At 44.5% G+C, this 26,117-nt stretch overlaps 1 protein-coding gene across 3 annotated transcripts in view; it reads right to left on the bottom strand.

Moving 5' to 3' along the window:
• Window positions 1-15,522, bottom strand: part of APBB2 (amyloid beta precursor protein binding family B member 2) — a 198,729-nt gene extending 183,207 nt beyond the window's left edge. For all 3 annotated transcript variants that reach the window (XM_089525147.1, XM_089525153.1, XM_089525146.1), the window contains exon 1: window positions 15,345-15,522. The gene's annotated coding sequence lies outside the window, so the exon portion shown is untranslated. The remainder of the gene's footprint in view (window positions 1-15,344) is intronic.
• Window positions 15,523-26,117: the final 10,595 nt, after the last annotated feature.

Genomic DNA, 26,117 nt, shown 5'->3' on the forward strand with positions numbered 1-26,117 from the left:
GCTGTAAAACAGATGTTTCCAACATTTATTGTAGTGTCACCCAGAGTAGATATTACTACAAACTTGGAGTAAGCACAACAGACAAACAGAGAGACATTATTATTATTATTATTATTATTATTATTATTATTATTATTATTTAACCTTTATTTATAAAGCGCTGTAAATTTACACAGTGCTGTACATACAATCTTTTTAATTGAATGGTTCCCTGCCCTCAGGCTTACAATCTAAAAAGACACGACACAAAGGGAGTGGTGGTGGGGAAAGGGCCTCTCCAGTAGGATAATACATATAAAATACATAGCATAACAGGAAATTATTCAATAAAACAGGCAACAAGAGAACATCAAATAGCAAGTGACAATTATGCAATGCCTGGGAACGCTGCCCTGAACAGGATGGTCTTCAACTCCGTTTTGAAGCTGGTTAAAGAAGTGATGGCTCTTGCTTGTGGGGGAAGAAGGTTCCAGGAGTGAGGGGCAGCGAGTGAAAAGGGGCGAATCCGAGATGGGGCAGAGGAAATCCTGGGCTGGGACAGCAGACCTTGACTACCAGAACGGAGGGCCTGAGTGGGAAGGTGAGGAGAAAGAAGGTCTGATAAGTAGGGAGGGGCCAGTCCATGGAGGGCTTTAAACGTGGACAGCAGGAGCTTATACTGAATGCGGAGAGGGAGGGGGAGCCAGTGAAGGGATGCCAACACAGGAGAGATGTGGTCAGAGCGGTGGGTGGATGTGATAATGCGTGCAGCTGAATGCTGGACAGAGATTAAAGGACGGAGGTGAGAAAGAGGAAGCCCAGCCAGGAGGACGTTACAGTAATCAAGTCATGAGACCACTAGGGCATGAACCAGGATCTTGATAGTAGAGGCAGAGAGATAAGGTCGGATTTTAGCGATATTGTACAAAAAGAATCGACAAGCCTTGGCTGTGGTCTGGATCTGAGGGATACACAACAGAGAAGAGTCAAAGATAAAACCAAGACTGCGGGCTTGCTGGACTGGTTGAATAGAAATGTTGTCCACAGAGACAGAAAAGGAGTGTTGAAGGGTGGGCTTAGGAGGAAAGACAAGAAGCTCCGTCTTGGACATGTTGAGCTTCAAACGCCGATGGCGCATCCACTGCGAGACAGCTGTGAGGCAAGACGAAACTTGCTGTTCAAGCCTTGGAGAAAGGTCAGGGGCGGAAAGATACAACTGGGTGTCATCGGCATACAGATGGTAGGAAAAGCCAAAAGAGCTAATGAGTTTTCCTAAGGACAGTGTGTAGAGAGAAAACAGAAGGGGACCCAGAACAGAGCCCTGGGGAACTCCAACAGATAAGGGAACAGAGGATGAAGTCTGACCACCTGTAACCACTGCAAAAGATCTGCCAGACAAATAAGATCTAAACTAGTCGAGAACAGAGTCTGAGAACCCAAGGTCAGAAAGTATATCAACTAGAAGACAGTGATCAACAATGTCAAAGGCTGCAGACAAATCGAGAAGGATGAGAACAGAGTAAAAGCCATTAGCCTTGGCCTGTAAAAGGTCATTCGAGATCTTGGTGAGAGCTGTCTCTGTAGAATGCCTTGGGCGGAAACCAGACTGAAAGGGATCAAGGATGGAGTTGGCTTCAAGAAACTCAAGACAGCGAGAATAAACAACCCGTTCCAAAACCTTAGAAAGAAAGGGAAGAAGAGAAATCGGACGATAGCTAGACAAAGAGGAGGGGTCAAGGGAAGGTTTTTTCAGAATTGGGGAAATGAGAGCATGTTTGAAGTCCGACGGGAAGGAGCCTGTAGAAAGAGAGAGATTGAAGATATGGAGAAGCGAGGGCAGAAAGGAGGGAGCTATAGAGATTAGAAGACGAGTAGGAATTGGATCAAGAGAGCAAGTTGCAGGTTTGGAAGAGTTCAGAAGTGAAGAGAGTTCATCCAAAGAGGCAGGAGGAAACACAGAAAATTTGTTAGGCGAAGGCGATAGAAGATTATGAGCAGAAGAAGAATCGGGGGGGACTATCTCAGAGCGAATAGTGGTAATCTTAGAGATGAAATAATTAGCAAAGTCATTAGGAGAGAATGATGAAGAGACAGGAGGAGAGGGAGGTTTAAGCAAAGTGTTGAAGATGGAGAACAAACACTGTGGGCGCCTCTCATTGGCGGAGATCAATGATTTGTAATAATTCTGTTTTGCCATAGACAGGGCACGTGAAAAGGAAGAAAGAACAAATTTGAAATGGATAAAATCAGCCCACTGTTTGGACTTTCTCCAAAGACGTTCGGCCGCTCTAGAGCAGGACCGGAGAAACTTAATTTTGGGGTAAGCCAGGGCTGAGGCCTAGTCTTAGAGGAAGAAGTGCGTACAGAGACAGGGGCAAAATGGTAGAGAGTCGAGGAGAGAGTGGAGTTAAATAAAGACATTGCTGAATCAGCAGAATCCCCAAGATTTAGGGAAGAGAGAGATGAATCCAGGGTCAGACCAAGATGGTTAGAGTCAACAGATTGAAGATCACGAAAATGGCGTTGAACAGTATGACGAGGAGGAGGAGTATAAGTAAGAGCAAAGGAGATTAAATGATGATCAGATAGTGGAAAGTCAAGTGCCAGGTAGTCAGAAATGGCACAGTTTGCAGCAAGAACTAGGTCAAGACAGTGACCAAGAGAATGAGCTGAAGCACTGGAGTGTGGTTGGAGGCCAAAAGAAGCTAGCAGAGAGTTAAAGCGAGATGTTGTAGGGTTATTGGAATCATTAATATCCACCTAGGATCAAAGTGGGGACAGAATCTGAAAGGAAGAGTGTCAGCCATGATTCAAAGTCTGAGAGGAACTGGGTGGCAGAACCAGGAGGGCGATAGATAACTGCGACCCGGAGCTGTAGAGGAGAAAAGAGTCTGATAGGATGAAACTCGAAGGAAGAGAAATGATAGCTGGGGGGAAAAGATAGGACTTGAAACTGGCATGAGTTAGATAGCAAGATACCAACCCCTCCCCCTCGACCCTCAGGACGGCTTGTATGTGTGAAGGACAAACAGACAACTCTCAAGCAGTCCATTGTATATAATGCTACAAATGTGCAAGATGGCTTTGAGGTCATAACAAATTCTTTTAAATATAATTGGATTGGATTCAGACATAAGTTAATTATCCCTATTGATCTGAAGTCCCTTTTTCTCATTTTATTTCAACAGGATCCATGTTAGCTCTGATATGACCTTTTGTGGCCAAGTGTAAGTCTTTCATCCTAATTAGATCTTTTGTTGTTGGTTCTTGTTGTGTGCCAATTTATGGCAACCCTAAGGCGAACTTATCACGGGGTGTTCTTGGCTGGTTTCCTCAGAGGGGGGTTAACTCAGCCTTCCTCTGAGGCTGAGAGTGTGTGACTTTCCCAAGGTCACCCAGTGAGATTCCATGACTGAATTGGGATTTGAACCCTCTTGTTTCCAGAGTCAAAGTCCAACACTCTAACCACTATACCACACTGGCTCCAATATATGGCGATATTTTATCAACAATTAAATCTCTTCTTCCAACCCCAAAAAGCCCAAACTGAGACATATTCATTCAAAAGAACAGCATTATAATACAAGGCTCGTTATGCTCTAAGAATTTGGAAAGGCACAATGAAAAGAGGAAACCATAAATTATTTGTGTTGGTTTAATTGCTCTATAAGATGATATTCTCTCCTGAGAACAAAAGTTAATGGAGAAGAAAGGAAGAAGAAAAAACTATGCAGATCTCTAGATCAAATTTGTAATTAGCAAAGGTAATACCATCCATAAAAATGCCCTGAAGCTAGTCTCTGAGATTTCTATTAACATCTTTGATTGCTTCTCATTCTTCTTGAAGTATTCTGAAAGCACTAGGTGAACACACATTTTAAACCACAAAGACACTGCAGACATTCGAACTCATGGAAGAAGAATCTCATAAAATAACACAGTCTATCAAAGATGAAATGCTGTTTTTCCATTCTGTACAGAGAAGGCATGTGTCATTTTGAACATGAAAAAATAACAGAGACGGAGCTGAGAACTATCTTAGACAAGGCACGAAAGACTTGTCAACTATCCCATTCATTCTTGAATGTATTTTACACAAATAAAGAGATAAAAACACAGTTGTAGAAGCTCCAGGTATCAATAAACAATGGTCCAAAACACACTACAGAAATAATCCTGACTTGAGACCACTTTAACTGCCTTGGCTCAATGCTAAGGAATTCTCTGAGACATTTAGCCTTCTCTGTCAGAGAGCTCTGGTGCCACAATAAACTATAATTCCCAGGAGTCCCTAGTACTGAGCCAGAGCAGTTAAAGCAGTCTCAGACTGGATTATTTCTGCAGTGTGTTTTGGACCAATGTGTCTGTAACAATGGTTACTGACCAATGTACTCTGTAACCGTTCTTCTGTGAACTCCTTTTTCCAGTCATACCTGCCTGCTCCAACATTCCCACCTGGAAACACCAAGAGGAGAATGGTGTGTGCACAGCATTTTGGATTGCATCTACAATAAAATATGTGTATCATTTTACATTCATTATCTGTGTGACATAAAGAAAAGGTAGTAATACTAAAGAAAACATTTCCCCATACAATTCTGGATTGTTATCCCAGTCTAGAAAGATTTCAGATTTAATTCTGCTACTGCTATGTACCTACAAGTCATGTTTTATTCATGGAAACCCTTAGGCAAACCTATCATGGTCTTTCTTGGTAAGATCTTTTAAGAGAGAGGTTGCCTTTGCCTTCCTCTGAGGCTGACAGAGTGTGATGTGCCCAAGTCACCCAGTGGGTTTCCATGGCTGAGCAGGGATTCAGGCTCAGACCTCCCTGAGTCCTGGACCAGCAGCCAAATCACACTGCCCTTTACAGACTGCCAAAATAAAGCTGCTTTGGGTCTCTTTGGAGGTATGCTATTTAAATGATGCATGGGTCCTAAGAGTCCGGAGGTCGCGCCAAAGCCACACTCCAGTCCTAAGCACTGGAGTGCAGCTTTGGTGCAGCTTCCGGATTCTTAGGATGCATGCATCATTTAAACAACATACCTCCAAAGAGACCCGAAGCAGCTTTATTTTGGCAATCTGTAACAGGCCATAGGCTCTCTCAGACTTAACTACAAGGCACAAATATCTTTTCACAGCTGATCCTCTCTTGATTGTGCAGCTGTTCTGTATACACCAATATGCCTTAGGAGTCTTATTTTAAACCCTGACACATGCATACCAGTAAAATAATCCTGATAAAAGACTTCCTCTACACTTCCAGAAACAGACCTTTAGCTTTCTCGGAGGGGGAAAATGGGGGAAAGTAGACTTAAAGAACTCCAGCAGACCCTTTGAGATTAACTAGTTATTTTAAAGTTATTCTCCAAGGTGCTACCAGGTTCTTTCGCCCCCCACCCCCTTTTTCCCATTTTCCCATGCTGAAACACCGAACTGACTGCCTCTTTGAAAATCACACAGAAAAGTGAGAGTTAAATGGCTTCAGCTCTGAACATGCACATTAGCTTTAGCGTTCTGTACTTTCAACGCTGATACCAATTATTCTGTTTAATTTATATCAGGTTTTACTCCTTATTTAAAAAAAAAATCATTTTCATTTCAGTGAAAACTGGCCAGACTCTAAAAATGCATCTTATAAACTTAACAAAAAATACTGTTTTTCTTTTTTTTTTTTAAATTCTCGTATCAGATCCTAGGAATGTCTGGAGCAATGGAATGTAAGAGAGGAAACCGCCACGGCAGCATTGGCCAGCTGTATAGAGAAAGCAAACATCCCTTTTGATTTTTATTGCTGATTTGAGAAGTGGGATAAAAGAATCATAGAGTTGGAAGAGACCACAAGGGCCATCCAGTCCAATCCCTTGCCATGCAGCCATCACAATCAAAGCACCCCCAACAGATGACCATCCAGCCTCTTTTTAAACACCTCCAAAGAAGGAGACTCCACCACTCTCCAAAAGAGTGTGTTCCACTGTTGAACAACTCAGACCCTCAGGAAGTTCCTCCTGAGATTTAGGTGGAATCTCTTTTCCTGTAGTTTGAATTCACTGTACTTGTCATAATCTCTGGAGCCATGGAAAACAAGCTTGTTCCCTCTTCAATATGAAATCCCTTCAAATGTTTAAACATGACTATCATGTCCCCTCCTAGCCTTCTTTTCATCAGGCTAAACATTCCCAGCTCCATTAACTGCTCCTCACAGAGCATGGCTTTCAGACCCTTCACCATTTTGGTGGCCCTCCCCTGGACATGCTCCAACTTGTCAACATCCTTTTTGAATTGTGGTGCCAGAACAGGACACAGGACACAGGTCACAGGTGAGGCCTGACCAAAGCAGAATAGAGTGGCACTATTACTTCCCTTCTAGACACTATATTCCTGTTGATTCAGTCAAGAATCCCATTGTGCTTTCTTGGCTTCTGCATCACACTGCTGACTCATGTTCAGCTTGTGATCTACTAAGACTTCTAGTTCCCTTTCACATGAACTGTTGTCTAGCCAGGTGTCTCTTTTCAGGACCCAGTGAGAGTTTTAGACTCATACTTGCCCACACTACTACCTGCTTCCCACCCCATAGCCTACAGCCAAAACACAGGTCTGCACATGTTTAGGAGCAATACTCTTTTGTATGAACTAAATTTGTAGTAAGTTTGTTCCCAAAAACTGGCTCTAACCAGGGAAAACATGAGTGACATCAGTTAAGCCTTTGCTTTATATCAGTGTGGACAAATTTTCTGCCTTAGGATTCTCTGGGGGACACTAAGCCAGCAAGAGAAACAAAAGGAAAACAGGAAGTTGCCAGAATTGTTATGTTCTTTTTATGATGAATCATGGAAGGGGCCCTGCAATTTATTTAAAACATGAATCACTATTTTTAGGCTCTTTCATTCTGCAGAACCATAGCACTGTGATTCTACCTTAACTGCCATGGCAACATCAGAAGGAATCCTGGAATATGCAGTTTTCTGCAATATTTAGAATTCTCAGCTAGAGAGCTCTAGTTCCTCCCCAAACTGTAAACTCCATGATTCCATAGAATGTAGCCAAGGCACTATAACTGTGTTTATGAAAGGGTCTTTGGAAGCTTGTGAGAGAAGCAATTCCCCTGCCAAAGCATTTGGGGGATTGGGGCCTGCAGCCCCAAGGATACACTTGCCCACGTCTGCTTTATGTTAAAATGTAGTCACCGTCAGAGTTGGTAGCACTTAGGGATGGCAAGAATTTCATTTGGTTCAGGGTTGTTGTTGTTTTAAAAAAATAAGAATTTATAAAAGTTTTGATAATATTTTAATAAATGAGGCAGAAAGGACTTGAGATTTTTAAACATAAAATAAAATGTGGGAGAAAAGAAAACAAATTAGTGTAATCTATGCAGACAGAGGAATGCAAGTGCCTAGCTCTTCAACGTTTAGTTCTGAATCCTTATGTGTTCAACTATTTTAGTGCTGATTTAAGGGAGCCACATCTTTTGTGTTGTTTTGTTTTGACAAGCTGCTCATCCTTAACAGCTACATATTGGACAGAAAGGCACAACACAGTACCCCCTATTGTTATGCCAACTGAATAGAATTGGTGAATATGCTTTGGATCTCTGCTTGATTCAATTTGATCAGAACTTAAACATTTTTCAGGGAAAATCCACAAACAGGATAGAAGCAATTCAATTTTTTAAAAAAATGGAACTCGGGGGAGAGTAAAACTGATTCACCAACTGTAATAGTGATTGTAATATGACAGATTTATCACATGCAAGTTTCTTTCTGCTTCGATGGGTGCAGACTTGATGTGAATTCTAAATATTGCATGTTTATTTCTCTATAAAAATGTTGGAAGTTAGGCTACAGTGCAAAGTGTGAGAACCCCTACAGCAACTGTAATGTGCTCCACTTGGTATTTATTGAATCAAACAAAAATTTCTGCATAGTAGAACCCAAACAATGAAATAATGAAAATAGCAAAAGCAATAGCAAAGTACATTTCTGTACCACTTATCAGTGCACTGAAGCACTCCCTAAGCAGTTTACAATGTGTAAACTAATTGCCCCAAAACAAGCTGGGTATTCATTTTAGTGACCTCAGAAGGAAGCCAGGCTGAGTTAACCCTGAGCCCCTGGCTGGTTTTGAACTCACAACATTGCTTCTATCCTGTTTTTTGAAGTTCTGATCAAATTGAGTGGCTTGTGAGTGAGTGTCTGAAGTACAGGCATTTATCTACTGCACCGCCAGGCTCCTGACTATAGCAAATGCAATGCACCTGTGCACAGATTTGGGACCTGGCTGCCACAAAGACTGCTGGGCAGATGGCAAACACACCATGGACCACCACTGGATTTAAGCCAAAACACTAGGTCAAGAGACAGTAACTTGTTGACAGTTAACCAGCAATATTGATTCAAAACCGGAAAGTTTTAAGTAGGTATGCTGTGGCAAATCCACATATTCTTAAGGCTTTTCTTATTTTCCTATACTGACTATATCAATTGAATTGTGTACATGCAAGAAGACACCTCTGGAAATTAAATAAGCCTTCCAGTGAAGTACGGATTCACTCTGAAATATGGGAACTAGTCAGTTAGTTACTCTCCAGTCCCTTGCATTCCTGGAATGCTTTGTGAGTTCCTGCATGGCAGGGAGTTGGACTGGATGGCCCTTGTGGTTTCTTCCAACATAATGATTCTATGATTCTATGACTAAAGGCCATACAATTTCCTCTTTCTTAATGATGAAATACAAGTCATCTAGTGGATTTTTAACCTTTCATTGACTAACATTGTTCATGCATAGCAGCAATTTTTAAATATGCTTCCTCCAAGCCTCACACACCCCTAGAGCAACTCTTGCACAAACTGGGAGGTCCATCCCCAAAGTTTGAGAACCACTGGATTAAAGGGTAGCAAGCCCACATCTGCCAACTGTGGTGGGATTGCATGAGAGAAATCCTCACAGTTGGTGGCACTGGTGGAGAATCTCTATCCACAAAGGGAGGTTTGTGAATAGAAAAAGGCCTGCTGTCAGACATTACTTTTTTCAGGAAGCAGGAAAGTTCCCTACCATTGTTCCTCTGCTAATGGGACTTCAGCACCTGCAGCAGGCATATCAGAGCTAGCAGTGGGCTTGCTGGATCCACAACCCCCTTATTCTCCCTTTACAAGGGTGGAGACCTTTGAGCTAGCCCTGATCTGGAATAGTTATTTTTCCTCTTACTGGGCACAATGAGAGAGGAAGGCATTGTCTGTCAAAAAAGAACAAAACAATACTAGAATAAATAAAGCTGCCCCCTCTGCCTCCTCATGATTGGCACCAGCCAAACAGGCTTTAATTTAATAGAACTTCTTCCAGATTCTTCCTCAACCCACTCCAGGCCTACGACCATTCTACCAATAACTTTGGGCAATATCATAGAAAATGCTATGTTTTTCAAGTCGAAAATAACAGACAGTAGCATTGTACCTTATGCTATTATACAACAGCTACCACTAAGACAATTCATTTTCACATTCAATTTACAATAATAAATACAACAAATACAATTGACTATGGGTTTTTCTTCTCCTGGAAATTAAACATTACACCTCACTTTTATTATACTTGCAACAACCGCATGATTATGGGTGGCTAACAAAGCAACTACTAACAGTTTGGTGAAGCCATCAATATGTGATTTCCAGGCAGCAGTTTTCAAGGCCCAATCCCTGCCATTTAACAAAGGAAACAAAAGTAGGAGAGATTGGAAAGATTTCTGTCTGGAGACCTCAGATAGCTGCTGCCAACCACAGCAGACAAGAACAAAGTCAGACCACAGGACTGACTCAGCATAAACATAAGGATACCTCAAAAAATCAAATAAAAATGATGGAATATTATATTTTTATAATATGTAATAATAATCACAGTGTCAGACCACTACATTATTTTTAAAGAGCAATCAAAGTTTCCATTTTAAAAATATATATAGTTAAATTTTTGCTTTGGTATGGTGATAGGGATTATGTTTTATTGACGTTATGTAATTTATGTTTTGCTACGTAATTTTATCATGTATATTATTGTGTTTTGTAACTCGCCTCGATCCGTAGAGAGAGGCAAGAAATAAATAAAAGGGGGAGAAGGTGTACACCAACTGAAGTGTAACTTACCTGCAGAGGGGAACCTCTGGCCTTTCAGATGCTAATAATTGACTATTCCCATCATGCCTCACCAATAACCAAGGATGGGTAAAGCTGGTGGGAACTGGAATTCAGTGATATCTGGAAAGACCTTGTCCTGACTCACTATATACGTTTGGCAGGGCTTTATAACTCAGAGGAAAACTGTTCCACCCCTTGCAATACACTGCTCCAGCAGAGGTACACAACAAATTGGACAGAAGCCAGCCCAAGGATCTATTAACAGATTAACACAGCTTCTTTTCTAGAAAATGTTTCCAAGAAATGCACTATGATTACTCCAGAGCTTTCAAAGGATGTTGCATAATTATTACACCATCCTCCCTTAGCTGTCCATGTAAACAGAGTTTGGAATTAAGGCCCTGGGGCTAGAATGCCATGCATATCTGTATAGCATCAAAGGCACTTAAGTAATTTCCACTTATTTCAATGGGATGGTGCCCCCCTGGATGTCCGTTAAAAAAAAACTCCACTGAAAATATCCTCAGTTGTCCTTGCATACTTCCAAGAAATTAATACTAACACCAAAAGTGTAAGACAACTATCATCAAACCATGAACAATACTGAGCTACTGAAATGCTGATTCATGGGAGATAAGGTTATCAATGGCTACTCATCATGAGAAATATAGATTTCAGCTGTTGTATCATCTGAGCACCAGTTGCTGCAGAGAAGTAGTGGAAGAAGGCTGTTACACTGATCTCTTGTTTCTGATCTTCCCTCAGGCACCTGCCTGGTCACTGTGGGAAGAGAATGCTAGACTAAATAGATATTTGGTCTAATCCAGCATGGTTCTTATTAATTATGGATCAACCAAAACCATAACCCTACTTATTCTCACTAGAGGATCAGTCCTACTGTATTAACTAAGGCTTATTTCTGAGGAAACATGCTTAGGATCACATTGAAGGTTTACTCTAACGTCTTCCCACTTGTATGTAGAATACTAGCATATACAAACAAGGTGAATGCCTTCTTAGGATCAATTTCAGTTCCCAACTCAGTCTTGGAAATTAGCAGCAAGAGTGGCTTATGGAGAACATTGATCCTGAAATACGTCTTCAGTTCAAGGTTGAACAGCGGCAGGGAGACCAGAATTCAAAGATATATCTGTGTCAGTCTGTAGAATTAGTATGTAGAGAGATCTTGGAGCACTTTTGAGAATTACTTCTTTCTTTCAATTAGTCTCAAAGGTGCTATAAGATATCTTTTCAGATAGTTCAGGTTGAACTGTGATAGCAACACAGATAAGAAGGCAATACAGTTAAGAAAATTATGAACACCGCATGTCTTCTTAGAAGTGTCTGTGTACCTTCAAGTCATCTGTAAACTCATGGTGGTCCCATGAATTTCATTGGGTTTTCTTAGATAATGAATACTCAGAAAAAGCCTCCACTAAATTAAATTATTCTCGCTCCCAGCTAAGTGCATATAGAAGCCCTATTCATGTCTTGTTATGTGCCTTCAAATTGTGTCTGATATATGGAGACCCTAAGGCAAACCTGTCATTGGTTTTTCTGGGGCTGAGAGTATATGAATTACCAGTATCACCCAGTGGATTTCCATGGCTGACAAGGAAATTGGATCCCGGTCTCCAGAGTCATAGTCCAACACTCAAACCACCACACCATGCTGGCTCTCAAGTCTACTCATAGCAGATCTAAATAGGAACCCTAAAGTCTACTCATCATTTGTTTGTTATCAAACAGCACTTTAGACTGCTATCCTACTATGCACGCTTCACTGAGAGCAAACCCCAATGCAAGTGTCAGGACTTATTGGTAAAGAAACATGCTTAGGATTGTGCTGTACATGTGCTCCCAGTTGAAATAAATTCTTATTCATGATCCAAACTAAACCACCATAGATTTCAGAAATGCAACTTGGTGCTAGACTGCAAAATAATACTGTAAAAAAAGTTCAATATTACCTACATTTAAGTAAAATCTGTATATTGAGCTATTTTTAACACGGGAAACATTAATGATATATAAATCACTTGAGATTTTTAGAAAAAGTAGAAACAGTAAGTTCCAATATAAGATCCCAAATTATTTTTTGTTTGGCTATATCTCTTTTACGAGGGCACATTATTAGGTTTGAAGGCCCTCCAGTGAAAAATAATCTGCCTTTTTAAAACACAAATTTACCACGGGGCTTGAATTAAGTCTTTAGATTACAACCTTGTATCTTCCTGGTAGTAAAACTCATCTAACCCAATAGAGCTTAATTCTGAGTAGATAGCCATATGACTGAACTTCCACAACAATCACATCACTGTGTATTAGTTTCTCAAGAATGCCTTTTCATTACATAAATGTAGATATCATTAAACAACGTTAGCTAAAACCAGTTAGCATTATGAAGCCACATGATACAAGGCCTGGAAAAAATAAACCTCTCTTTACAGTTCAACATATCAAGTCTAGCAGTGAATTTCTGGCTATTTGGAAAAAATGAAGAATGACTATGGAACTGTGAGTTGTTGGATCCTAAGGAGATCCCTTACAGCTCAGGAATTATGGCTCTGAGAATGAGGCATTCCTTTATTGCACAGACAACATCTGCTATTCAAAATAACTGTAAATTTTGTTCTGAAAATAAGTAGATTTGGAAGTAGGTGTGGTAGACTACTGACTGCATTTTTTCCCTTATAGCAACACATGGTAGAGGCAACTCTATTTTCTTTTCTTACTAGAAGGAATCTGAAAATAACCTTCACTATGGCTGCTAAAGACAAACCGCTATTGTTCTAGAAGTCTTCTAGAAGTCACTTCCTTTCACAATAGCCTTGCTGCTCAAACCTTAACCCAATCTACATTTTGCATTCTCTGCAACATCCCCGTGTCCCTTGATGCACAGTCAACAATACACTTTTCCTCTGAGAGGGCAAAGGGATTACAGCACACCGGAGGCTAACAAATAAGCAGGCCTCTCTCTAAGCAACAATGGCTTGCCATTTCCTCTTTACAGTATTTGAAAGGTAACCCTTTTTCCTTCTTTCACACGTTCAGCCTTTTTCATCTGTGAAAGCAACAGAACAAGAACTGCTTCCTACAACTCTGTAGGCTGCAAAAATTAAAATAAAATGAATAATCATCACTCTCAGGTTTTCTGACGGCACATCTCCAAAGATGTCCTGACAGAGGTAGCCTAATGTCCACTGAGGTGGTATATCCCTCTTCCAAAACACTTATGTGGGGAGTCAGTATGCAAAGGGGATCTAATAACACCTTTGAAGCTGACTTAGTGGTTCCCAAACTCTGGTCCTCCAGATGCTTTGGACTTCAGCTCCCAGAATCCCTGATCACTGAAGTGGACGAGGCTTCAGGGAACTGCAGTCCAAAATACCCGGAGGAATAGAGTTTGGGGACCACTGGTACTGAAAGGAAGAAGCTGGTAGCTTGAGCTTTCATAGACTTGAGCCTACATGCATCTGAGGAAATAAGATGGCATGCATTTGAGTTTACAAGCATTTGAATCATACAATCACAGAGTTGGAACAGACTACAAGGGCCATCCACTCCAATCCCTTGCCATGCAGCAAGACATAATCAAAGCACTCCCAATAGGTGACCATCCAGCCTCTGTTTAAACACCTCCAAACAAGGACACTCCATCATTCTCCAAGGGAGTGTGTTCCACCGTCGAATAGCTCTGACCCTCAGGAAGGAGATTACATGCACTTGAGGAATTAGACTCAAGTCTATGAAAGCTCACACCGCCAGTTTCTTTCTTTCAGTGAGTCTCAAAGGTGACAGCTTTGCATACTGCTTCTCCAAACTAACATGGCTCTTTGATTTCTATGGTGAAAGAGAGTGACTTCCAAAGCATCCTAAAGAAAGAGAACGCTGTCAGGTGTCACAATCTCAAAGGAGGACAAGACACTGGACAAAATGTAGGATGTTCAAGAAAGATGGAGAGAAAGACAAAATAAAAGCTACTAAACACTCCTATGAATGTCAATCCATGTTCCTTAGTCATGCTCAGAACGGAGGTCGCTTTGGAAGCCTCCTGGGCAGAAGGCTGAAATGCTTCTTCATCAGGCAAAAGCCATTAAAAACCATACAGGAGGAAAACAAAAATTGAGGGTACATCCAGTGGCAGCCATGTAGGGCATGTCCTGAAAAAAGGAGGACGTGCCTGGTCACCCAGAACATGTGGATGCCAACCATGCCCAAAGGGATGCCATGGGCAGTAGTTAAATGCCAGTCCTGCAGCCACCAGGTTGTGAGTTCGAGTCTAAGGGGCTCCAAGGCTCACTCAGCCTTTCATTCTTTCATAGGTCAGCAAAATGAATACCCAGCTTATTGGAGGCAAGTGGCTTAAACCAGTGGTCCCCAAACTGTGCTCTTTAAGAGATTTTTTTTTTTGGACTTCAGCTTCCAGAAGCCTCAGCCTTATTGGCCAATAGTCTGGGAGCTGAAGCCTAAAATCCCTTAAAAGAGCACAGAATCATAGAGTTGAAAGAGACCGCAAGGGCCATCCAACCCAGCCCCATTCTGCCATGCAGGAACTCTCAATCAAAGCATCCCCATTGACAGATGGCCATCCAGCCTCTGTTTAAAGACCTCCAAAGGACACAGTTTGGGGACAAATGGCTTAAACCACTTGGACATGGCAGTGGTCCCCAAACCGTGCTCTTTTAAGGGGTTCTGGACTTCAGCTCCCAGAATCCCATGCTATTGGCCAACGTGGCTGAGGCTTCTGGGAACTGAAGTCCAAAAGAAATCTCTTTCACAGTTTGGGGACCACTATATAGTGATACAGAGACGCCTCTGTAAGAGATGTTGGACTTCAGCTCCCAGAATCCCAGGCCATTGACCAACGTGGCTGAGGCTTCTGGGAGCTGAAGTCCAACAAGGTCTCTCAAAAGAGCCCAGTTTGGGGGACCACTGCAGTGGGCCTCATGAGAGAGGCAGCTGGGCCCAGAAGGCCTGGGGAGGGAGAGGAGGAGGGAAAAGGCACAAGAGGAAGGAGGCTGGGGCCTTGGCGGTGTCCTAACACTCTGGAGGCGTCCAGACGGGGGAAATAACCCGGTTTGGAAGCGCCACGGCGCCAGGCGCTGGTATTCTGGGAATGGCAGTATGCCATTCCAAACCGGGTTATTTCCCCAATGTGGACGCACCCTCCCTCTTCTTCCCCTTCCAAGGCCGGGGCAGCCTTTTCCCTTCCCTCGCCTCAGCGGGACTTACCCCAGGCTCGGCCTCGGGGACGTTGCAAGGCGGCAGGAGCAGCAGCCTCCCGGAAACGCTCCCCCGTCCTGCCAAGCTTTCCCCTGGAAATAATCTCTCTCCTCCTCAGCCGCAATTGAGGAGGCTCTAGCTCTGCTCCTCCTCGTCTGAGGCCGAGGGATTGCCAGGGGAGGGAGAGGGCGACGTCCTCTGGCCGCGCCTAGGCCTTGCAAGCCGGCAGGAGGAGGAGGAGGAGGAGGAGGGAGGCTGCTTCTTCCCATCCTGAGGGGAGGAGCAGGGGGAGCAGGAGAGCCAGGCCTCCCTCCAGCCCTCTTTCTCCTTGCCTCAGAATAAAACTGAACACTACTACTACTACTACTAATAATAATAATAATAATAATAATGAGGTGTACATTTATGTGTACAATGTCAGAGGTACTACATGGAATATGAGGTTTGGATGTGTTGAAATAGCATTACATTTCATCAGCTTTATAATTTGTATGTACAGTGCTGTGTAAGTCTACAGCGCTATATAAATAAAGTATTATTATTATTATTATTACTATTACTATTATCATCATCAAAACATACTGCAATAAATGACAGCACGTGCCCATAGGGAATCATTGGGGAATGCTTGCCCACAGAGAAACGTTGGAGAATGCTTCCCATAGGCAATCGTTAGAGAATACGCGTCCCACAGAGAAAGCATGCCTCCCCATAGAGAATCGTTGGAGGATAATTCCCATATAGAGCATCATTGGACAACACTTGCCCATAGGGGATCATTAGAGAACTCTTGCCCATAGGGAAACATTGGACAACACTTGCCCATAGGGGATCATTAGAGAACTCTTGCCCATAGGGAAACCATGCTTGCCCAGAGAGAAACTATATTTGACCATAGAGAATGCTTCCCATAGGGAATCATTGGAGAAGACTTCCCATAGAGAACACTTGGCCATAGAGAATCATTGGAAAATGCTTCTCATAAGGAATCATTGGGGATTATCTGCCCATAGAGAACCATTGCAGATTACTTGCCTATAGAGAATCATTGAGAATTATTTACCCATTGAGAATACTTCCCATAGAGAATCATTAGGAATTGTTTGCCCATAGAGAATAATAGAGAATACTTAAAACTGGACCTGCAACTTCATTTCCACACACAAAGGATTTGTAATTTGTATTGACATCCTCACATACCAATGGCATATTGGTATGTGGCTTCCACTCCACCAAATGCATCTGAGGAAGTAGACTGAAGTCTACAAAAGCTCATGCTGCCAATTTCTTTCTGTTAGTCTCAAAGGTGCTACAAGATCTCTCTGTGTACTTCCCACAGAGAATCATTAGAGAATATTTGCCCATAGGGAATCATTGTAGAATACTTGCTATAGGCAAGTATTTTCCAATGATTCTCTATGGGCAAGTATGGTTTCTCTATGGGCAAGTACTGTCATTTGTTTTAGTACACCCCAAAGACATCTATATGGTAAATTGGGGGAAAGAAGGTTGAAGAGGGTGAGAGTAAGTGATAGAAGGTTGTGGTGAGTGAAAGAAGAATTAAAAAAGGAGGTTAGAGATAAGGAATTATGAAAGGAGAGGAAGAAAAGGGAAAAAGCACAAAAGAAATGAGTGAAGTTTAAGATTGAAGGATAAAGAAAGTGTCTATAAATCAGGAAGTAAGAGGAAGAGACAATAAATAAGAATGGAAGAAAATATATTATGTGTGACTATTATACTGAGATTTAAGGAAAAGGTGTATTTGAAAGAGATATGTTTGGATGGTATTGATTTGTTTTATGTTCAATTTTTAAAAAAAGAAAAAAGAAAAGAACAAAACTGGGGCCTTTCTGTGCACTTTTCATCTTTCTTATTCCATTTCTGAGGTTTTCCCTTTATGAAAAGTGAGGGCTGTGGGAGACGAAGCCATCCTCTAAACCATACCCAGGGCTAGCAGCCAAATACATCTGAGGAAGGAGACTTAAGGTCCAAAACACACTGCAGAAATAATCCAGTTTGTGACCACTTTAACCACCCTGGCTCAATGCTAGGGAATTCTGGGAACCGTGGTTTTGTTTTCTTTTATATTCAGCATCAGACCTGTCTTTGCACTTTCATTTTTGACCTCTCTTACTAACGGTTCCAATTCCTGAATGTCTTCTGCTAATATTGATGTGGGGTTAGCTTTCAAATCAGTATCTCATAATGTGGCCAAAGTACAATAGTCTCAACTTGATCATCTTTACTTCTAAGGAGAGCCCTGGTCTGATCTGTTCAAGAACCCATTTGTTTGCTTTCTTGGCTGTCCATGGTATCCTCAGTACTCTTCTCTAGCTCCGCATTTCAAATGCATTGATTTTTTTTCTCTCTGCTTCCTTCCTGTCCAGCTATCACATCTGATGGTAATTGGGAATACAATGGCTTGAACGATTCCGACTTTGGTACTCAATTGCATGTCTTTGCTCTTCAGTATCTTTTCTAGTTCTTTCTTAGCTGCCCTTCCCATTCCTAGTCTTCTTCGTATTTCTTGACTGCAGTTTCCATTCTTGTCAGTGATCCTAGATATGGGAATTCTTTAACTATTTCAATTTGCTTGTTGTCTAGACTGAATTTGTGTATTTCTTCTGTAGTCATTTTTGTTTTCTTTATATTCAGCATCAGACCTGTCTTTGCACTTTCATCTTTGACCTCTCTTACTAACGGTTCCAATTCCTGAATGTCTTCTGCTAATATTATGGTGTTTGTTGTCTTCATATCTTAGGTTGTTAATGTTCCTTCCTCTTATCTTCACTCCTCCTTTTTCTGATTCGAATTCTGCTTTCCTTATTATGTTTTCAGCATATAGGTTAAACAAGTAGGGTTATAGGATGCAGCATTGCCTGACCCTTTTCCTATTGGGAACTACTCTGTTTCTCCAAATTCTGTTCTGATGATGACCTCTTGTCCTTGGTACAGTTTCCTCATCAGGACTATCAGATATAGCGGCACACCCATATCTTCGAGTGCATTGCATAGCTTTTCATGATCTATACAATCAAATGCTTTGCTGTAGTCTAGACAACACATGCTGATTCTTTTTTTGAATTCTTTGGTGCACTCTCTTAGCCATTGCATGTTTGCAGTGTGGCCCCTAGTGTCCTTCCTTTTCTGAACCCTGCTTGCACCTCTGGAATTTCTCTCTTCATGTATAGTTGAAGTCTGTGCTGCAGAATTTTGAGCATTATTTTGCTTGCATGTGAGATTAATGCGATTGTCTTATAGTTTCTGCCAGTCTTTTGTATCTCCTTTCTTGTGGATTTATATGTATATCGAGCGTTTCCAGTCTCTTGGACATCACTTTGTTTTCCATATTTGTTGGCATATTTCAGTTAGCACTGAAGTTGCATCTGTCTGTAGGCATTGTAGCAGTTCATTTGGGATATCATTTGTTCCCGGTGATTTATTTTTAACCCTTTCCTTTATTGCAGATTCCACTTCACTTCTTAGAATTCGGGGTCCGTCTTCGTATGGTTCCTCATTCCAAATATCATTCATTCCCTCATCTCTTTTGTATAACTCTTCTGTGTATTGCTTCCAGCGTCTTTTTATTTCTTCTCGTTCCTGTATAATGTTTTTTTTTTCTCTATAGAGCATCCCTTCCCTCGGTTTGAACCTGGCTTTAATTTCTTGGATTTTTTTGATAGAGGTCTCTTCTTCTTCCCTTTTTGTTGTTTTAAATTAAGAAGTACTGGGAGGAATTCATATAATGATAACTAAGATTTTGATAATAAATTATCAAATGAAACCTGAGATATACTTGTTAAATATGACAAGTAAATTAAGAAGGCAAGATGAAAATGTACATTGGAGAGTAATATTATACAGGATAACCTCTGCGAGAATCCTGTTCACAAAAAAATGAAGACGAGAAGAAATTCCATCAATCAATGAATGGTTACTGGAGTTTATAGATTTATCTGAAATGGACGAACTAACAGCTAGATTGAATCACAGAAACATGAATATAGTAGATGGCTTCCTATATTGGAATTTTGTAACAATAAAAAATGGAAAGTTAAATGAAACAAGTTTATCAGTAAGCCTCTCAATAGAAATGCTATCTGAGACTAAAGTGAAAGTAAATAATCAGAAGAAAAGTATCTAATGAGCTGTACAAACGTTTATAATGTCAGAGGTATATGGTAAGTTAACATATGAGAAGAATGAATGTAATGGTTACTCAGGCCCACAGCCCACCCACCCCCATGAAATTACCTAACAGTAGTGTGTGAGTGTGTGTGTGGCGATTTAGGGAAGCACTCAAATCAAACCATCATTTTAAAACATGACAAATCCAAATCCCAAACACTCAGTCAAGCCTGTGAACCAAGCCTGAAGAGGAAAATGAAGCAGAAGCACCAGGACCAGCTTGTGGGGGTTAACCACTTAACCCACGGCTTTTCCATCAGGCGTAAGGCTTTGCCTAAGCCTTCACTGCCACCAAATGTGAAGACTTCCATAAATGTCAATGTTACTACACAGAGTGAGGCTTTTCCTTTCTCCCCACCTCTGCCACCAATGTAAAAAACCTCCGTATGTACTATTGCTGCAAGCACCAGCTCTGGGAACCTTCTATATAATTTGATTTATGTCCCTTATATTGCTGCGGACCCATCACAGACACCTTGCTTGAGTCCATGTATAGTATTCCTGGAGGCCAAACGTGTATACAAACAGAAATAATATTTTATTAACAGATATTGAACATAACAAACAGATTATCTAATACATGTAAGACACATCTCACATCTTCTCACACACTCCACTCCTAGCTAATTCAGACTCTTAAACACCATTAATAAATTCTCAAACCTGACTGACTCTCTTAACCCCGATTTTCCATTCAGTCCTTCACTTCTCTCCCATCAAATGACTGTATCAACTGGCATTCACCAACCTTATTCCAATCCCTTCAGACATTCCACCATCAACATCCCATTCCCTCACCTCCTCCCCACAACTCCTTACTTTATTACGTCTAATACACAGATATCCACTCATATCAAAAAATTACCTTAATAATCTCACTCTAAGTCCCATAAACAAAATCCTCTTTTTCTCTTTCCCTATTTACACTTATTTTCTTTTATGTCAATCTTTCCCTCTCAATTTTCACCTTGTTCTCTTCCTAGCGTCCTCTTTTACCTCGTTACACCGTCTAAATTCTATTCCCTAGTGTTCCCTTCTTTTTCCTTCGTTGTCTCTTCCTCCGTCTTTCTACAGCTCTTTTTCTAATGACTTTTATGGTTTTGGAAAGTTACTTTTATTATCAATCATTCTTATCTCGTCGTCTCCTCCCCTGTCCTTTTTCCGACGCAATCTTTCTTCTTTCCTTTGGACTTTTAAAGAATTACTTTTGGATGTCTATTGCTCTTTCTCTCGTCGTCTCCTCCCCTGTCCTCTTTCCGGCGCAATCTTTCTTGTTTCGTTGACTTTTAAACAGTGACTTTTTCATATCTCTTGCTCTTTGTCTCGTCGTCTCCTCCCCTGTCCTCTTTCCGACGCAATCTTTCTTGTATTATATTTAATCTTTAAAGTTGAGGATTTGATTCCTTCTCCCAGTAGGTCGCTGTCGCACTCAGTCTCTCGCTGTCTCGTCCTCCTGTCCTCTTTCCGGCGTGGTCTTTCTTGTTAATGTTGAGAGTAACTACTATACTTTCTCTTACTTTTTATTCTTGTATATGCTACATCCCAGCCCTAAACCTTCACCCTAACCCTAAACCTAACTGGATCCCTAACCTGTAATCCCTAACTCTAACCGAAACCCTAACCTAACCTATAAACCCTAACCCTAAACCCTAAACCTTAACACTAACCTTGACCATTACCCTAACCGTTACACTAAACTCTAAACTGAACCATAACCCTAACCTTTACCCTTAGCCTAAACCCTAACCTTAACCCTAAACCCTAACCGAACCTTAACCCAAAAGCCTAACCTTAAACCCTAACCTCTAAACATAACCCTAAACCTTAACCGTGTACCATATACTCTATACCTTAAATCCAAACCCCTAACCTAACCCTAAACCCTAACCCCAACCATCACTCTAAATCTTAAACTGTAAACCCTAAGCCTAATTCCTAAACCCTAACCCTAAACCTAAACCCTAAACTCTAACCCTAAACCCTAAACAGTAACCCTAACCGCTAACACTAACCCTAAGCCTAAAGACTAGACCCTAACCCTAAACCCTAACACCAACCCTAAACCGTAACCCTAACCCTAAAACCTAATCTGAACCTTAAACCGTAACCCTTGCCCTAACCCTAAATACTAGACCCTAACCCTAACTCTAAACCCTAACACTAACCCTAAACCTTAACCCTAATCCTAACGCTACACCCTAAACCTAAAACCCTAACCCTAAGCCTGGCCCCTACACCATATGCACTAACCCTAACCCCTAAACCTAACTATAACCCTAACCTGAACCCCTACAGCCTTATCCCGAACCCGAACCCTAAACTTTGATACTAATCCTAACCCTAACCCTAACTCTAAAGCTCAACCCTAACTCTGACCCTTACCCTAAAGCCAAAGCCTAGACCTTAAGCCTAAACCCTAACGCTAACCCTAAACCCTACACCCTAAACCTTAAACCCTAACTCTAACCCTAATGCTGAACCCTACACCCCACACCCTAAACCTAACCCCTAACCCCTAAATCCTAAACCTAACTCTAACTCTAACCCTCACCCTCAACCCAAGCCATGACCCAAACCCAAAATCCTAACCTGAAAAATGAACCCTAACCCTAAACTGAATTATGAACCCCAACCCTTACCTTAAACCCTAACGGTAACCCTAAACAATAACCCTAATTCTAAACTGTAACCCAAACCTGAAACCTTAACCATAACCCTAAATGCTAACCCTAATGATAAACCCCAACACTAACCTAACCCTAAACCAGAATCCTAACCCTAACCATAAACCTTAAACCTACTCCTAACCCTAACCCCTAATTCTAAAACCTAACCCTAACCCTAATCCCCAAACCCTAATGCTAATGCTAACCCTATCCCCTAATTCTAAACCCTAACCCTAAACCATAACCTTAACCCTATCGGGAACCTGAGCCCTAATCCCTAACCCTAAACCCTAACTATATCCCTAACCCTAAAACTTAACACTTAATCCAAACCCTAACCCTTAATGCTACAACATAAACCTAAAACCTAACCCTAAACCTAAGCCTAATCATAAGCCCTAACCCTGGACTTGACCCTAAACTGTAACCCTAACCTCTAAACCCTAATTGTAACCCTAAACCCTAACCCTAACCTAACCTATAAACCTTAACCCTAAACACTAATACTAAAGATTAACCCTAACCTTAACATTTAACAATACACCCTAAACCCTAACCCTAAACCCAAAATGCTAAACGTAACTATAACTCTAACCCAAACGCCTGAACCCTAACCCTTAATCCTAACCTTAACCCTATTGTTAAGCCTAAATCCTAACCCTAACCCAACCCTAATGCTAAAACCTAACCCTAACCCTAACCTAAACCCTAAACCTAAACCTAAACCTTCACAATAATCCTAACCCTAACTGTAACCCCTAACCCTAAACATGACCCTAAACCATAACCCTAACCTAATCTCTAAACCCTAACCCTAAACCCTAACTCTAAACCTCAACCCTAACCCTAAATCTAACCCCTAACTCTAACCCTAAACCCTGACCCTAACCCTGAACCATGATCCTAACTCTAACCCTAACCTTCAACCCTAACCTGAACCAAGAACCCTGAACCCTTACCCTAAACCCTAACCTTAACCGTAACACTAAACTCTAACACTAACATTAAACTCTAACCTGAAACCTTGACCCTAACCCTAAACCCTAACCTGAACCATGAACCCTAACCCTTACTTTAACCCTAATCGTAAACCCTAACCTGAACCATGAACCATAACCCTTACCCTAAACCCTAACACTAACCCTAGGCCCTAAACCTAACACTAATCCCTAACACTAACCCTAAACCCTAACAGTAACCCTTAACCCTATACCTTACAACCTAAAGCTTAAACCTTAACCCTAACCCTAACGTCTCACCCTCCACCCTAACCCTGAGCCCTAAACGCAAAACGTAACTATAACCAGAACCCCTGAACCCTAATGCTAAACCCTGAACCTTAAACTCTAACCCTAAACCCTAACCCGAAAGCCTAACCCTAACCCCTAACCCTAAATGCTAACTCAACCCTAACCCAAAAACTTAAACCTAACCCTAACCCTGACCCTACACAGAACCCTACAAACTAAACCCTAAACCTGACAAAAACCATAAACCTAACCCCTAAACCCTAACCCTTAACAATAACCCTAGCCCTATTGCGAACCCTAAACCATAACCCTAACCATGAACCTCAACCCTGACCCTGACCCAAAAACTAAACCCTAACCTGAACCATGAACCCTAACACTAACCCTAAAACCTAAACCCTAACCCTAAACCTTAACCCTAACGCAAAACCCTAACACTAACCCTAAAACCTAAACCCTAACCCAGGGGTAGGCAACCTTTTTGAGCCGGGGGCCGGGTTGCTGTCCCTCAGGCGACTGGGGGGGCCGAAGCCGGGGGGTGGAGCTTTGACCCTCTGGGGCGGGGCCATGGGCCAGGGGTGGAGCTTCCAGCCTCCAGGGCGGGGCCACTTGCCGGGGGTGGAGCTTTCACCCTCTGGGGCGGGGCTGTGTGCTGGGAGGTGGAGCTTCCACCCTCCAGGGGCGGGCCGTCTGCCAGGGGGCGGAGCTTCCACCCTCCAGGGGCCAGGCCTCCCCATTTTTGCTGGCCCCTGACGGGGCCCCAGGCCCCGTCAGAGACCGGCAAAAAAGCTTGGGGGGGGGCTGCCAGCGCTGGAGGACCCCCTGGAGGGCCCCAGCGACGGCACCGGGCCTCCCAGAGGCCCCCTGCCGCCCTCAGAGCCCTCCTGGAGGGCCCCAGCGATGGAAGCGGGCCCCCCAGAGGCACCCTGCCACCCTGGGAGACCTCCTGCAGGGCCCCAGAGACGGCAGCGGGCCCCGCAGAGGCCCCCTGCTGCCCTGGGAGCCCACCTGGAGGGCCCCAGGGACGGCAGCGGGCCTCCCAGAGGCCCCCTGCCGCCCTGGGAGCCCTCCTGCAGGGCCCCAGAGATGGCAGCCGGCCCCGCAGAGGCCCCCTGCTGCCCTGGGAGCCCGCCTGGAGGGCCCCAGAGATGGCAGCGGGCCCCCCAGAGGCCCCCTGCCGCCCTGGGAGCCCTCCTGCAGGGCCCCAGAGATGGCAGCGGGCCCCGCAGAGGCCCCCTGCCACCCTGGGAGCCCGCCTGGAGGGCCCCAGAGACAGCAGCGGGCCTCCCAGAGGCCCCCTGCCGCCCTGGGAGCCCTCCTGCAGGGCCCCAGCGATGGAAGCGGGCCCCGCAGAGGCCCCCTGCCGCCCTGGGAGCCCGCCTGGAGGGCCCCAGGGACGGCAGCGGGCCTCCCAGAGGCCCCCTGCCGCCCTGGGAGCCCTCCTGCAGGGCCCCAGAGACGGCAGCGGGCCCCGCAGAGGCCCCCTGCCGCCCTGGGAGCCCTCCTGTAGGGCCCCAGCGATGGCAGCGGGCCCCGCAGAGGCCCCTGCCACCCTGGGAGCCCGCCTGGAGGGCCCCAGAGACAGCAGCGGGCCTCCCAGAGGCCCCCTGCCACCCTGGGAGCCCTCCTGGAGGGCCTCAGAGACGGCAGCGGGCCCCGCAGAGGCCCCTTGCAGCCCTGGGAGCCCACGTAGAGGGCCCCAGAGACGGCAGCGGGCCCCGCAGAGGCCCCCTGCAGCTTTGGGAGCCCTCCTGCAGGGCCCCAGGGACGGCAGCGGGCCCCACAGAGGCCCCCTGCCACCCTGGGAGACCTCCTGCAGGGCCCCAGGGATGGCAGCGGGCCCCGCAGAGGCCCCCTGCCGCCCTGGGAGCCCACCTGGAGGGCCCCAGGGACGGCAGCGGGCCTCCCAGAGGCCCCCTGCCGCCCTGGGAGCCCTCCAGCAGGGCCCCAGAGATGGCAGCGGGCCCCGCAGAGGACCCCTGCCGCCCTGGGAGCCCGCCTGCAGGGCCCCAGAGATGGCAGCGGGCCTCCCAGAGGCCCCCTGCTGCCCTGGGAGCCCTCCTGCAGGGCCCCAGAGATGGCAGCGAGCCCCGCAGAGGCCCCCTGCTGCCCTGGGAGCCCGCCTGGAGGGCCCCAGAGATGGCAGCGGGCCCCGCAGAGGCCCCCTGCCGCCCTGGGAGCCCGCCTGGAGGGCCCCAGAGACAGCAGCGGGCCTCCCAGAGGCCCCCTGCCGCCCTGAGAGCCCTCCTGCAGGGCCCCAGCGATGCCAGCGGGCCTCCCAGAGGCCCCCTGCCGCCCTGGGAGCCCTCCTGCAGGGCCCCAAGGACGGCAGCGGGCCCCGCAGAGGCCCCCTGCTGCCCTGGGAGCACTCCTGCAGGGCCCCAGGGACGGCAGTGGGCCCCGCAGAGGCCCCCTGCCGCCCTGGGAGACCTCCTGCAGGGCCCCAGGGACGGCAGCGGGTCCCACAGAGGCCCCCTGCCGCCTGGGAGCACACCTGGAGGGCCCCAGGGACGGCAGTGGGCCTCCCAGAGGCCCCCTGCCACCCTGGGAGCCCTCCTGCAGGGCCCCAGAGATGGCAGCGGGCCCCGCAGAGGCCCCCTGCAGCCCTGGGAGCCTGCGTGGAGGGCCCCAGAGACGGCAGCGGGCCCCGCAGAGGCCCCCTGCAGCTTTGGGAGCCC

This window comes from Sceloporus occidentalis, unplaced genomic scaffold (assembly GCF_023333645.1).
Source record: "Sceloporus occidentalis isolate IW3139 unplaced genomic scaffold, rSceOcc1.0.p SCAF_5, whole genome shotgun sequence".
NCBI lineage: Eukaryota > Metazoa > Chordata > Lepidosauria > Squamata > Phrynosomatidae > Sceloporus > Sceloporus occidentalis.